The sequence below is a fragment of the Oryzias latipes genome, chromosome 19, assembly GCF_002234675.1.
Source record: "Oryzias latipes chromosome 19, ASM223467v1".
In the NCBI taxonomy this organism is placed as follows: Eukaryota; Metazoa; Chordata; class Actinopteri; order Beloniformes; family Adrianichthyidae; genus Oryzias; species Oryzias latipes.
The window spans coordinates 18,837,674-18,853,410 of NC_019877.2; the positions used below are offsets into that span (position 1 = coordinate 18,837,674).

Here is a 15,737-nt window from a genome sequence, read left to right on the forward strand (position 1 = left end):
ATTCAATTTGCTGGTTCAATATTGGCAAAAATAATTGATTTAAACATGTACATATATATCAACATTTGGGCAGAAATCATGATCTTTTATCCCAAAAATAAAAGAAATCACTGATTAGACAACGTAAGCTTAAAATTAAAACACTTGCAAAAACAGGAAGAAAACAATAAAGTAAAAAAAAGACATAATGATTTCAAAATAAAATAAAGTACAGGAAGAAAAATGTAAAAACAAAAAAATGCACTTAAAAAAAACAAAAATATAATGACATCAGAGTCAATAGATTACACATGATCATACTGGGGAAAAAACGTAAACACATCTAGCACCCACAAACCTGTTATTTCATTTAAATAGTTTTTTTATTCGTCCTCCAGTATTTCTATACAAGGAGACTCAGTGACAGCAGTCTCTCGTTCTTGGCTCAGATTCCTGCGTGTTCATCACAGAAGTGGGACATCGACCCACATTATTCCTATAGGGGTCGCAGCCGTAAATGGAGGAAGCAAACAAGGAAGACCAGACAGCTCACGCGCATTTTCCTGTCGGTGCGAAGAGCAGAAAGGTGCGAAAACCCTTCATGCATAGAGGATGGGAGCATAGGAGGAGGCATGTGGCTTTAAATGAAAGCTGTCGAATTGTTTGCTAAAAGCAGGAGCTATAAATAGTCTGGATAGGAGCTGCTTCAAAAACCAAGTGTGTGAACATCCTTGCAGGTTCAGGTTGCTAGAGGATTATTTTCCTGTGAAATGCGGTGAGTCAGATATGTTCTCGCTCAAAGGAGACTATTCCCGCGACATCACCATCATCCTCCCACGGAGTGGAGCTCCACGTTGCGCGATGTGATGCTCTGTCCTGCCCAGTATCAGCTACGGAAGGCGTGCTTAACCGCACAACAGGAGCACCAGAGAACCGGAGCAGCCCGTTTCCACCGTCCGGGACTCACATTCGGAGCGAGCGAACGTCCACCGCCGGCAGCCATGGCATCCACGCGTGGATCAGCTGGAGCGCGTAAGTTCCACGCGTGTACGTAATGTCTTTGATGTGTCGGACACTGGCGGGAAGGGGGAGTGGATATGGCAAAGTGGATGTTCAATGTTGAACACATCGCGCCACAGCCATGTTTTAGCGGGCCGAACGCGCGGATGTGAGATCCAAATGCAGCCGCACGCGTGGATCTGCTTTGCGGAGCGCATCGGTCACAGTCCTCTCAGAGGACAACGCTCTCTGCAACATCAGCAGGCAGCGCACAGAGCGGAGTCCCTGCCTGCCGCGCACTCCAGCTCGGTGCTGATGGAGAGCGATCAGGCAGCCAGAAGCAGCTGTCGAGTTTCAAGAACCCAGTTTTATCCCAGTATTGGTGCCAAAGTGGCAGAATAAGAGACAACAGCATCGTTTAGTCTGCAAAGACATTACAGATGGAGCGTCGGTCCCGGTTTGATTAGAGATTTAGTCACGCACCAGTAATTTCTCCTCCAGATTAATCCTGATGGGCTCATAACAATAACACATCAGTAAAAACTTTAAGCAGAACAAAAACCATTACCCTCAAATTAATAAAATGAAGCTGTATTTTATAAGACAAAGATGGACTTCACCTTTTGAAACAACAGCTGATGCTTGTATTTTTTATTTTTTGTAGTTTCATTTCACAAAAATTCAAAAAGGCTGCAAAAGCCTGAAAAGGCCACAAGCAAATGAGAAGCAGGCAGTCTCAATTGGCCTTTCCTGTAACAATCAAAACCCAAAACGTGCATGTCACCGGCTGAAAACCCTTGTTGATGCTTTCTTCAGCTGAATGTCAGAGTGTTCCCACAAGAGGATGCAATGTAAACAAACAATTCAGCTCTGCAGAACTCAAAGAATCCTTTAAAAACATACCAGGAAAGCATTTGTTCCACATTATACTGTTGATGCAACAACATCCATGGCACCCATGTAAAAAAAAAAAAAACTTTAAGCTATGAATCCTGTTAGGGAGGAAGAAGAAAGGAACTGAATCCCTCATCATCCATCATCTCCATCACTCCAGATGATAACACCTTTGTGTAACAAGGATAAAGGTGCTGCAACAATAACACAAATACTTTAATCTAGCCTGTTAAGGAGGGAAAATTGCTCACAATTCATCCTTTTCCTGTCGTGAACATGCATATTATGGGCTCTTTAAAGTAAGAAGTACCGAGTGATGTTGTAGGAAAAGCACTTTTAAGCAGCCACTTCCAACGAAAAGTATAGACTTTTCGGCACTTTTACATAGGTAAAAGTGCCGAAAAACACGCAAAACTCTCACATTCACTTGTTGCTACGCAAGTTCTTACTCCGTGGCTCTGTGGTAAAGAAAAAAGTGCAGCCACTGAATGTTCTTGCCAGTTAAACAAGGTCTAATTTTGACCAATCAAGGACTTGGATTTGGTAGTGATGTATGGATGGGGTCCATGTTATTTCAGGGAAATGCCAACCATTTGAAACTTGATCACGGAGGAGAATTAATAATGGCAGTTTAGCTCGGCCAGAATTATTTGACACCAAGGTCTATTCCAAGATTGTGCCTTTTTTTTGACATTTTGCACCAAGCCTCTGCCAACTGTAGGTGGTAGACATGCACTAGTAAACTGTAGCAAAAGAAAAAGAAGAAGCAGACCCTCCAAGTTTGTCCAGTGTGAACACCATGGGCTAAAAGCGCGTTCAAGAACCTGTGATTAGTGTGTTCTTGAATGTGCGTCACATTCCCGGTTTATCTGTAGCTTGTGGCTCCGAAATAGCAGAAATTGTGGTCACAAAAACCCCTGAATGCTCACTGATGATGCTGCTTTCAATGATCCAAAGATTTCCAAGCTGAGTCATTAGCCCCATGCCAAAGTCTGTCAGTCAGCGTCACTGTGCTTCATAGGGGTCTTTAGGTTACACAGAGAGCCCTTCTTCCTCCTGAGCTTTCCTCCGGCTGCACGGGCTTGATTCTTTCACATTTGCAACTGTTTAGCCCACCCTACCTCTCTGTCCCCCTGGGGTTCCCATCAAAAGGAGCTAATTCAGGAACCTGAATCATAACTTCACCTGTTAATCACACCACTGCTGTTCAGTCTCTGGTGGGTTCTGTCTTCTTTTGCTGATTTCTTGGCTTCCTGATCGTGTATTTTGAGCCCTCTTGGATCTCAGCAGGCTTCGATGTGCTTGAAGCTGTTGTGTAATGCACTCTGTAATGTGCTGATTAGTGCTGTACATGGTGTTTTTTTATTTATTTTTAAAGATGATGTGTTGGAAAATAATTATGACAAGGGTCTGACTGTTGGAAAGAAATGGCCTCTCTGAATCATGAAATAACTTTTTGTAAGGACATAACCCTCTGCACATCGCAAACAGATGTTTGGGCTTTTTTTGCTCTTCCTATTATTTAAAGACCCATGCCATTCATGTTTTAATCTATTTTTAAAGCGTTCCAAGTGGTCTTTAATTAAAATTATGCAGTTTTTAGCTAACATAAAAGAACCTTTTCTAGGACATAGTTTCTGCAGAGCAGCAGTAGTTCATTTGAAATTCACGTCTGACCAACCCCGTCCCCTCTTCCTGTCAACTATCTGTTTAGACACTACCGTTAGCTTACAGCCTCTCACACCCTTAGCCTAACATTACCGATGCAACAAAAAAGGCGAGCAATATTAAAGCTATCCAGTCGTACAGTTTTGAGCCAAATTCTGCTCAGACGAGGAAAATAAAGACATAAATGGATCTAGTAATCTACAAGTGGATCCATTAGAATGGAGTGGAGCAGGAAGCTCGTGGCCCGCTCACTGTATTTTCTCTGCACAAATAAGCTATTTTTTAAACAGCATTTTTTATCTGCTCCTGTTTCACAACAATTTAAATAAATAAGTTCTTAGAAATGCAATTTTAAGCTTAAGTTTCTTTATATAAGTCTTCCATCATCTGAATAATGCCACAAAAACATGTTAGAAACACCCAAAAAATGTAATCAGAGTGGATCTTTAAGGAGAAACACCTTGAGGGGACACCAAGACTGGTCAGGTGCAGCTTTGTCATTTCTGAGGATGAACATAAACCCACTCTTCAAGCGTTCATATAGATAATTAATAAATATGGATAATAAGATAATTGGGAGCCAATCTGTGCAGCATGACCTTGAAAAGAGCTCCTCAGGTCTGTTGTCAGAGTGTGTTTTTGTGTGTGCGACTGCTGACACAATCAGGTTCAGAACACTAGCATCTTATATTGAACAGAGGAAGGGATTTTTGGCGCTCGGCGCAAACGAGAAGCAGTTGCAGTTTGGACAACCTACTGGATGCTTTCAGAGATGCTGAATCCAGACCAAAATCTCTGCAAACATTCCAGTCTTTGGAGTTCAAGGATTCAGTATTCCACATTTGAAAAAGCAGGCCTCTCTTTTTGCAAATTACTTATTAAGGAATCTAAATAACTAAATCTAAATAATTATTTGTGACTTTTTTATTTTTAGCCTCAAACAAAATGTTGAGCTTTCGATCTAGTTTTATCATCAGTAAGTGAATACAACAATTAAAAAAACAATCCATCCAAGACTTCTTTTATTCTTTGTCCATTTCAGGCTGCAAATCCCAGCTCTTTTTGCATAAAGCAGTGTTTTTCAACCAGTGTTTTTCAACCAGAGATGGTCAGGTGCGCCGTGGGAAATTGCCCTAATTAACTGATCCAAAAACATTTACCATCTCCAGGATATCAGCTCTGTGTTCATCCAAACAGGCCCTAATAAAACACTGAGTAGTTAGGGATATGAAAGATCGTAAAATACTTTTTTCTTTGTGTTTATTTGATTCTAGTAAAGACATTTTGATAAGAATGACGGTACCGCAATTTAGCTGTAGCGGCAGCTGTTTTCGGAAAAGTCCCGCCCCTTCAACTGTGTCCACCAATCATTCTTGAAGGCTTAATCACATGTCATCTGTCTGACCAATCAGAAGTGGTTAAAGTCCTCACTTCCTGATTCGATTCTGCTCATAAACCTGCTTAGTTCCAACAAAAAGAACAGCTAAAGCTCATATTTAGGGGTGTAGCTTTTCGCGGGATCTGGTATCAGACTGTGGAAAAAGTGAACAAAACAATGAAGCTCAGAGACGCTAGTCCTTCTGGCCTTCGGCGGCTGTTTGCACTACATCTCCCATTAGGCATTGGGTTAAAGTGACAGCGTCTCAGTGCACGAGTCTTCCTTTGACGCCTTGAAACCACAACGAACACACATCAGACAGTTTTTAAGTCTTCTAACTTAACTTTTATTACATCAACTTTTATTACAAAAAAACAGCTTCAACTTCCAGCTTTTTCTGCCACAATTGTCAAAAAAATGCATGTGAGATTGTGGAGGGGCTGTAGATCAATACAGACTATGAATTTCTCCTTTTTTTTATTTTTTGACGCTGGTGTGCCGCTGGATTTTTATCAAGGATGAAGTGTGCCGTGGCTCAAAAAAGGTTGAAAAACATTAAGTAAAAATAAGAGTAGAGGTTTTGTTAACTCACTTCTCCTTTTTTCTAAACCTGTTATCAATCATTTAACTCATCCAGGAATATTTTCTAACATCAAAAACAAAAAAATGACTTTGATGTGGAAAACCCTCATGGTTCTGATAAAAGACGAAGAAGCGGTTGCACAAAACGATGGAAAAAATAAACCACGCTCTCCTATGTTCAGGCCAGGCCCCTGTTCATGCATACTTGATTGCTGTTTTTGTCTGCCCCACTTCAAACAGAAAGACAAGACAGAGGGATCATATAGAACTTTAAAAAATTCATTTCCTTTGACCCCTTTTTTTTCAAGAAAAAGATTTGTTTCAACGGGATCATTAGATTTTTTGGGCGCAAAAAAAGGCCATCTTAAATGTAAACCAACATGTTTCACCGTCTTTAGCTGGAGTAAGTAAACTATAGAGGGCTTTCTTCTACATTGTTGTTCAGGTATCACGATCCACTCTATTTTATAATCTTAAGGTTTCACATCCTTGGGGTTTGTGATCGTTTGCTTGTGCACAGCTCTCCTGAAATCCCATGTCAGCATAAAAAAAAAAGGCTTAGGTCTGGATTTTGACCGGGTCACTGCAACTGCATGATTATTCTCTTGTGCAGCCATTCTGTTGTAGATTTGCTACTGTGCTTGGGGTCATTGTCTGGTGTTATGACCTATTTTGTAACTCTTTTCAAATTGTGGGGCTTACAGATTACATGGATGATTGCATGAAATTACAATATTTATAACTATCAAATAAACTTGACAAATTTCACAAACATGTTTCAAATTAGCTTTGCTTAAAGACTCACTCTGATGAAAATCATGTTTTTTGGTGTTTTGAACATGTTCTTGTGGCATTTTTCTGATGATGGAGGACATATATAAAGGAAATTAGGCTTCAAATTGCATTTCTGAGAATTTCTAATGAAATTATTGTGAATAAGGAGCAGACGAAAAAATGCAGTCCGAAAAAGATAGTATATTGGTGATGTAGAAAATATGCTGGGGAGGCCACAAGCTCCATGCTCCAAGCTCTCAGCAACATTGAGAGAATGGGGTTGCTCCATGCCCAAATTTCTAATCAACTAATTCCACTCTGCAGAAACTACATCCTAAAGAACGACAGATTTTTGGATTTTACCAAAAAACAGCATAATCATAAGTAAAAGACCACTTGGAACACTTTTACAATAGATCAAAAGATGATCAGAGTGGGACTTAAATGGACTTTGAGGATGACCTATGACATGTACTTACATAAAGCCTTTCTACCTTCCTTGAAGACCCAAAGTGCTTTAGAGTCAGTTCCATTCACCCATGCACACACACGCATTCACATCGATGGCAGTTCCACTGCCTTACACCGCTGCAAACCTAAATCATCATTCTCCGTTAGGAATAGGCCTTAAAAGAGCAGAAGGAGCTCCAAAAAAGAAAAATAAATGTTTGTAAAACAGATCTTTGATTGTTTTCCAAACTGATTTTGGAGGGTCAACCACTGGCAGGGGTGTTGCAAAGGCCCCTGGAAGCCCCAATTTAAATTTAATTGCGCCCTAATTAAGCAGTGTAGTTTCCCTTTACATTATCTGATGTTTAAAAAACATTTGAAAGAAAGAAAAAATGTTAAGTTTGATTCTCAAAAGCAACATAAATGTAAAGATTTGTTTATATTTATGCCGACACATGAATGTGAATTATCTGATAGTACAGTTTTAACATGATTAAAATATTTTATTTATAATATAATTATAAAGGCTTAGGTCTTTACATTTCTCACATGCAGCTCCTTTGCTACGATATTTACATTTCTTTACACCCATCTTTTCCCTCTTCGTCCTATGGAGGGTCATAGGACTAAGCATTGAACTGCCCCGATTACTTCAGAGTAAAGCCGAGGTGAACCCTGGACAGTTTTTCCGGGACAGACACACTCAAACCTAAGGGAATATTTAGACCGGGGGTCGGCAACCTGTACCACTCAAAGAGCCATTTGGATCAGTTTCCCACAGAAATGAAATTAAAGGGAGCCGCAACACTGGGGGTGTTAGAAAAAATCGATCTGTCGATATATCGCGATAGTTCATTTGGCGATACTTGTATTGATTCAAAATGCAGTCATGATATTTATTTAACTATTATTTTAATTATTTATAAAAGTTAGGTTTCCTTTGATCTTTTGTCCATTTTACACGATCTTGAATAAACTTTTCCATCAGTGAGATGATGGAAAAAAATTCACTTTGATGCAGACTCGTTTCTATTTTTTTTGTTTGTTGCGGGACTGGAATCATTGACGGTGAGTCTAAGCCCCGCCCCACCTCTCTACCTGTTCACATCCTCTGCAGCTTCGAGTTGTTTCCCCCCGCGTGCAAGCCCCCCCTCCAGCGTGTTCTACACAGACAGCGCAACATACGGTCATCATAGCAGCAAGTTGACAGGATAGTAGGGGCGCCATAGTGCAAATGTTTATATATATATATAAACATTTGCGTTAAACGTTTGCATTATATATATATTTATTTAATGCGGAAATGGGTGGTTTTAGTCTAGGAAAAAAACATTTGGGTTTTTTGGCGTTCATGTGTCTCCTACGAGATCGCCACTGACTGTTTTTTAAGAAGAACTTTCCATCCAATGACAGCGTGCTCACGCTGCTCTCTTCCTCCTGCCCACTCGCACTACCAGACGGTGTTAAAGACAACACGACAATCTTAAAACATGACAGTTATTTTACAAAACCACAGACCACAGACAAAACCACAGACAGCCGCAGCACAAGGATAAAAGAGCCACATGGGCATCAATTCTTTTGATGTAGAATGAAATGGAGAAAGTGGAAAGTCCAGTGCTAATGATCTAAACTGGGGTATTTATGCATTTCACTCAATGAATGGATTCCATTCATTGAATGTGTGCAGACAGGGCGAGCATATCAGTGTTGAACAGTAGCCACAGCTCTTTTAACTATGTCTCTGAAAATCTTTACCCCTCCAACAACCAGTCTGCCTGCAAACAGCAAATCTTATCAAACATCTTGACATGGAGTTGACCAGTTTATACATTGCCTAGCTACAAAAGTGTTTTATTTGTTTATTGGCAAGTTAACTGTAGCCCAGTAGAAATGTTTTTTTTTAAAGAAAGTGTGTTCTTCAGGCAAAAATATATAACGAAATACAAAATTTACATATTTTCTTTTGGTGTTTTGAAGCTTGAAAAATCTAGTATCTGTTATGTATCCCACAAAAATTAATTAATCTTTCCCTTTTAAACTATCACAGTCCAATGATTTTATTGGACTGATGTGATGCATCAGTTGTGTGCTTTGGACAAGAGTTTATCATTTAACACATAAAAACAGATAATCTTTACATGTTTTATATTTACATATTTTTATTTTTACTCATATTTGTACATAAATCATCACACTTCCTTATTTGTCAAAATTTGCAGTAATCAATTTTTGAAAACCCAAAACTAAAAAACTCACCTCTAACTTTTCCTTCACTTCTCTCCTGGATTATGATGAAACTGAATATGTGTTATCCTTGTCATGAAGAGTGAAATTCGAAAACTTTCACTTTTGTTAATACAAATAAAAATGCCTCGACTCTTTGTTTGAGGATCACACCCTTCGACATGCAGCAACAGCAAACATCTTGCTTTCTTTGAATAAATTCCAACTGTTTTCACTAACAAAGTCTTTTAGAGACATAATGTTTGAATGAAATGTAAAAGAAATTCTTGCTGAAAGAAAAACAAAAGGCAGAAGGCAACAAAGACTTTCCAGAGTACAGGCTGTTCTTTTAAAAAGTGCAGAAGATGCTCCTGAAGTTATTTTTGTTTTTCGACAAACCTTGCCCTTTTTAGTCTTTCAAGCTCAGCTAGTTGCTTGTGTGCGACTTCTTCTATCTCCAGCTGGAGTTTGCTGTATATCAGCCTCATCAGAGCAGCCTAAACAAAGAACACTTACTTGTTTATTATATGGTGAAGCCTGCTCTTTGGAGATCAGATGATCCTGCAGCATCATTGGTACTGTGAAGGGCTGATATCATCTCTCATCTCAGCCAGATGAGCTCAGTACAATTGAATAAGGCTCTGATGACTCAGGATCTAATTAATGCTTAAGATGCAATAATTGTGGAAAATATATCTAAATGGGATTATGTAGAGCACAAAAGCATGGCAGGGAAATATTAATGAGGTTTTTGTCTAAATGTGTTCATTCCAGTTTCAGTTGCAGCATTTTTTGGATCCATTTCTAATCGTCAACACTTTTTTTTCTATAGTTACATTTATTTCAACTAGTATTTTAGATATTTTCACATTTCATCATATTTTCAAAATCTATGAAATAATGGTGTATCTGATTAACTGCGTTGTTGATTAGAAAGAAATTAATTTATTGTTTATGCCATTAAAGTTAACAGTAAATTCTCTACTGTCTGGCAGATTTTGTATAAATAGTTTTTTTTAAATAGCCGTCTATTGGGAGTTTTGAACCTTTCCAGTGATTGTATTGATGAGCAGCAGATAAACTGCCCTAGAAATTAAATCAACTCTTGTGGTTTTAGCCCACTGACTGTAAAAACAATGGACAGCTCAACCCCTCCCTTCTCGTGTTCCTAAAACGGGCGCTGCCATGTTAAAATATATATATATGGGTGATGTCACACCTCGATTCGTCCATTGTTTTTACATTCTATGGTTTAGATATAATTTTCTTGATGCTAGAATGTTGAAATAACAAAGAGCATCAACACACTAGCGCTATGGTGCAAAACTCTGCAGACTTTGTATGCTGAGGTTCAGCTCACTTGTTAGATCATCTTTTGCCTTTTGGCTGTTTCCCTTTAGGGGTCCCACAGCCAATCATCCCTGTTTGTTGTTCGCATGATTGATTTGGCTTTGCGACAGAAGGCTTTCCTGACACTACACTCTACGTTTACCCAAACTCACTTGGTAAACCTATTTATAAGAAGGTGTGGAGATAATATGAGGGATAAAAAGAGAAATGTGAAAAGGGGATGATAAGTGATGATAAAAAAGAGAGGAAAAAACTGAACAAAACAAGTAAATAGATGAGAGGAAATGACATAAACAAGAGCATGAAAATATGAGACAAGGAAAAGAATGAAATGACGTAAATTCAAAGCATGAATAAGGAAATATGTGAGCTAAGGACAAGAGAAGAAGCTTTATTAATCCAGAAGGAAGTTATAAAGAGCGAAATGACTTGAAAAAAAGGAGAATAAATACTTCAAAATGTGGAAGCAATGTCTAGAGATGGATTGACAAAACGAGAGAAGGAAGTTTAGAAAAACATAACATATTTTTCTAGCCTTTGAAGACACATAAAGACACATAAAAAATGAGATAAAGTGAAAAAATATGCAAAGGGAGAAAAAAATGAACCTAAAACGAGAATTGACCAGATGTTTAATTAGTCCCACAATGGGGATGTTTTACAATAGACCACTGACATAAACATTTAGTTCAAGTTGGCATCAAAAGCATCTTAATTTCAGAGTATATCATCAGTGTATTCCAAGTATAATTGCACTTACCTATATAATTGTATGTTTTAATAAACACAAAGAATAAAACAAAACAATTAACACTTTATTACCCCTAGCACAACAATTTACGTTATTTGTCCAGGCTGTTCTGCGTAATAGAGGAGGAGGGGAAAGCAATCACTTTGACGTAATAATATACGACTGTATCTTTAAATCATCTTTTACGTTTTTGGCCATCCAAATTTTGAAGGAAAGTACATAAAATAGTGAAAAATAAATGTGATATTTTCTTTTCAAGTAACTTTCAGTGGTTTGCACTCTCACCTCGCAGTGAGGAGGCCTAGCTTCAAATCCCAGCTAGGACCTCTCTGTGTGGATTTTTCATGTTCTCCTCATGGGTTGCTTGGGTTTTCTCAGGGAACTCCAGCTTCCTCTCATGGTCCAAAAGCATTTTTCAGGTGGATTGGTAGCTAGGTGGAAGTGTTTTTTTTATGTGTGGTTGTATGGCCCTGTGATGGACTGGTAACCTGTCCAGGGTGTACCCCACCACACATCACTATTCTGTTCAGGAGTCCAGGGCCTAGTCCCGTGGCAGACCTCTGCCGGCAGGCTGGGGACCAACGCCCTAGGGTTGTACTTGAGATTGTTCCTAGGGAATCTTTGACCAAAAACGCCAAACTAAAGGGGCCCAATGGCACTGTCCAACTGCTGTGCTGTGGTTAGTAGGCCCATGGTCACTATATCTGTTGTGAGGTAAGGTGGCAACGTTTGGCATCGAAAAAGCGATTTTAAGTGACATCACAAGCCCACTCTAGTCTCTGACTGCTTGAAAATGCTGGAGTTTCTACTGAACACCTGAGGTTCAGATTAGCCATAAAAATAGAAAGTAATTCCTCTTACCCAGCAGTGTCATTATCAGTGAGCAGAATACATTACAAACACACGACCCCCCCCCCCACACACACACGCAGACACACATTGAGGAAAGTGTCTGCCCAGAGTTGGTGCTAACATAAGTCACAGGATAAATAATATATACAAAACCACATTTATTCTCCTTATTGTCTGTGCTGTCGTCCTTTACTCGTTTGCAATGATTTGTGCCTCTGATTCCCATAATATGCGTTATGATTGTATTCCTATGTGGGATGTTTATGTAAGCTATTTACTGATTGAACCTCTTCAGGAGGATGCTAGAAGTGCTTGCTGGCTGATGGAATATTCATGGATGCCTTTTCAGGGTCACAAGCAGTAAAACATGGATGAAACAGAGAAAAAGAGGGGCTGACGCACTTTGGTGCTCTTGCTCTTTGAGTTAGTTTTACAGCTGATCCTTCTAGTTGAGCCTTTGCTCTTAAATAAGTCAAAGAGCTGCACAACCAGCTTTTGTCAGGTGGTTTATTATGCGACAGCATTTGTCTGTGTAATGTCAACAAGGGTTATTCTGGGAAAAGTCAGCTATGGATATTCATTTTTGATGCAACAGTGCATTGTTTGCTCAGGTTCAGTCTTGTGGTACCCCCCCCCCCCCCCCCCCAAAAAAAAAAGGGAAAAAAAAGAAATGACAGCTTTGTTTGAAGCATAACTGTTAAAAGTTGTTGTTTTGTAAGTCTTCTTGGTTAAGGTGGAGACCAAATTGACCAGTCATGAAGAGACAGTCATCTTGCATGATGCTCCATCAGCTGTCCAGACAGATTTCAGTCAACAAAGCTAATGGGATCCCAAAAATGCTGTGCAGCCAAAAACACCTGAAAGCAGGTTTTCTGCAAATACTTTCATAATCTGAACAGAGGATACACCTCACACAAGTGTGCCAACCTTGAAATGAGAAGCAGAGGTGCCTAAGGCCCCATTTGCACTGCTTGGTTCGAGTGACACAATTCCGATTTTTTCCTCTCACGTGGGACAGATTGGATATGATTCCGATCTGTGCCACCGCATGGATTTCGATTTTTTCAGATTGGATACAGGCCTCATTCATATGTGGAAATAAATCGGATATGAATTGGATACGTGCATTTGTGTGTGCCATGTAAGCAGACAAATCGGATATTCCCCAGTAAATGCGAGTCGTACGTGTCATCACCATCTATAATGCGAACTCTAATACAAAGAAATACAAAAGAATTTCCAATATATCGAAAATTTTATTCAATTCACAAACAGCAGTTCAAATAGCTTTTTCAAACATTTTGGCATCAACTCAAAAAAGTGCTTTCCAGGAAGTCAGGAATATATTAAAACACAGAGATAAAGACTGAACACATTTTCCAAGAAAAAAAGTAGCTAAGAACGTTTAGATCATGAACTCGTTTCAATTGAATTTTCAAACACACAACTCTGTAGTTAAAAGTGTGTTGGTGGAGAGGAATCACTAAACCTTTTGTGATCAAAGGCAACATGTCTGTGGCAGACTTTTCCTGACAAGACAGAGCAAACACAACAATATTGCACAAGGAAAAAAGGTCAAAGTTGAAATAATAATGCATCCGTATGTGTTTGAAACCAAAAGCACTGCATTTGTGGTAATGTCATACCTGCAGCAATAGGATTAGATATGTCAGAACAAAATACCATCAATATTTCTAATAAATTTACACCCATAACCTTAACATAATAAATAAGCATATTTTGACTTATTCATCTTTTGTTACATTATAAGACAGGGCCTGAATAACTTATTGCCAGTAAATTCTGAAATGATGCTTTATCGCATGTATAATGAAATGTTGTTACTTTTTCCTTAGTTTGCTGGCCTAATTCCTCATTTTTTCCAGTCACAGTAATTAGAGTGGGGATCAGCTGTAGTATTCATTCGAAAACTTTTTCACATTTCATATTGACATTTGGCAGAACAGAAAGAAAGTCCTGGTTTAATCTGACTTTAATTGGTTATTATTTTACAAACTGAACTCAAAACGTCATAAATATCAACTGCTGCGACGCCAAAAACATGAACTAAACAAAAAAACAGCTGTGCAGCGATAAACATCTGCAGCTAGCTGCTATGCGCTTTACCACTCACGCATGCGGGGCGCTCACGTTCCATCCACTGTTACTCATTTCACGCCACCTCTCATCAGCAACAGTTTCAAAATCACATGATCATTATCAGAATGTTTTCATTTCACCATTTTACCAGTAGATTCTTTTTGTTTTCCTATATGGGGCGCACTAATTTAAATTTAATTTTTTTTTTTTTTTAACTTGTTCTGTCCAACAACTGAGCAAACAGATTAGAGCTGAAGGCTTTTTGTGTTGGACAGGTTTTACTATCACAAAAAGAGGTTAGATAGCTTCGAGAAACTAGAGTGTAGATTTGTATAAACCCCTTTTTGTCCTATTATTTTTTATTTATTTGTTACATGTAGTGTGTGTGGGGAGGGAGAGGGGAAGAATGTGAAGGGAGGGTGGAAGAGAGTAAAAGGAAGAAAGGTGAAAAGGTTGGGGATACAAGCACTGATTTGAATAAGTTATTATTTTAAGCTGTAAAAATTATACCAGATCTGCTGGAAAGACAAATATTACAACAAAGGTGAAAATCTGACACTAAGATGAGCGAAAAAAAAAAAAAAAATCTGTCCATCAATACACTGTGGGTAAGGAGGAGGGATGAAGCAGACAAGGAGCAGTGTGGCAGTGTGCACGTGGGGGTGGAGATACATGCATGCTGCCGACGTGAACCGTGTGTTCATAAGGGGAACCAGATCCTACCCAGCCAGACCAGCCAGACCAGGAGAGGGGAGGAGAGCCCCCCAGGCCAGAAGCCCCCCCAGCACCCGGACCCAGGCAGCCCGGGAGGGGAGGAAGAGGGGACCGCCCCCCCCATAAATTGCGCCTTCTTGAAGGCTGATGTGGAAAAGAGGCAGTATTTATAGGCTGTAGGAGGGCGAGGTCACAATAACAGCGCTGCCTGATTGGACCCTTTCTTCATGACGCCATAGGGAAAAAAGATCATTGTAAGAAGAGATGATCACTCAAACCTGATTTTTTTTTAAATACGAAAGATACAAACAGATGACAGATCAAGTGATTATTGTTGTTACACCATCGTGTGCCGCTGTCTTTCCCTCCGTGCAAACTGTGGCATGCGTGCCCTAGGTTGCGACTACTAGGTTAAACATTAATCATTAAGAAATATTTGTATCCATTCATCCATTTTCAGAACCAACTGAATCCCTTTCGGGATTCTTTTCCAGAAATGCTGAAGTCTATTCCAGCTACTGTTGTGCAAAGGTAGGGTACACCCTGGACATTGCACTTCTTTGTTGCCGGGCCACACAACCACACACACAAGGCTATGGGAAGAAGCCGGAGTGCATGGAGTATAGACATTTTTGCAGAATCTGCAGAAACCCATGCATTCATGAAAAGAACATGCAAACTCCAAACAGAATGGTTCCAGCTGGGATTTTTTTATGTTGTGAGGTAAGAGCATTGACTACATATGAGAACTGGACTGAATGAGTATTACGTCACCTGTAGAAAATGGCTTACTTCCGGTTCATGGGAAATCAGGGTTTCGATTCCCAGGGGATGCAATGAGCTTAATCCAGTGTGGGCCCTTGGGTTAGACCCTTAGGCTGCTGCCTAACTATGTATCCAGCCCAGATAGGAGGATGGTATCAGGAAGGGCACCAGCACAAAAATCTCTGTGCAAATCAGTGACAGCTGACAGCTCAATAGAAGCCTATGGGATTTTGGCTTCTTGGAGCCAGCAAGTAC

The 15,737-nt window shown here is 39.5% G+C and overlaps 1 protein-coding gene across 1 annotated transcript in view; it reads left to right on the forward strand.

Moving 5' to 3' along the window:
• The first annotated feature begins 240 nt into the window (after window positions 1-240).
• Window positions 241-15,737, forward strand: part of tbkbp1 (TBK1 binding protein 1) — an 84,625-nt gene continuing 69,128 nt past the window's right edge. The window contains exon 1 of the mRNA XM_011488385.3: window positions 241-1,011. The gene's annotated coding sequence lies outside the window, so the exon portion shown is untranslated. The remainder of the gene's footprint in view (window positions 1,012-15,737) is intronic.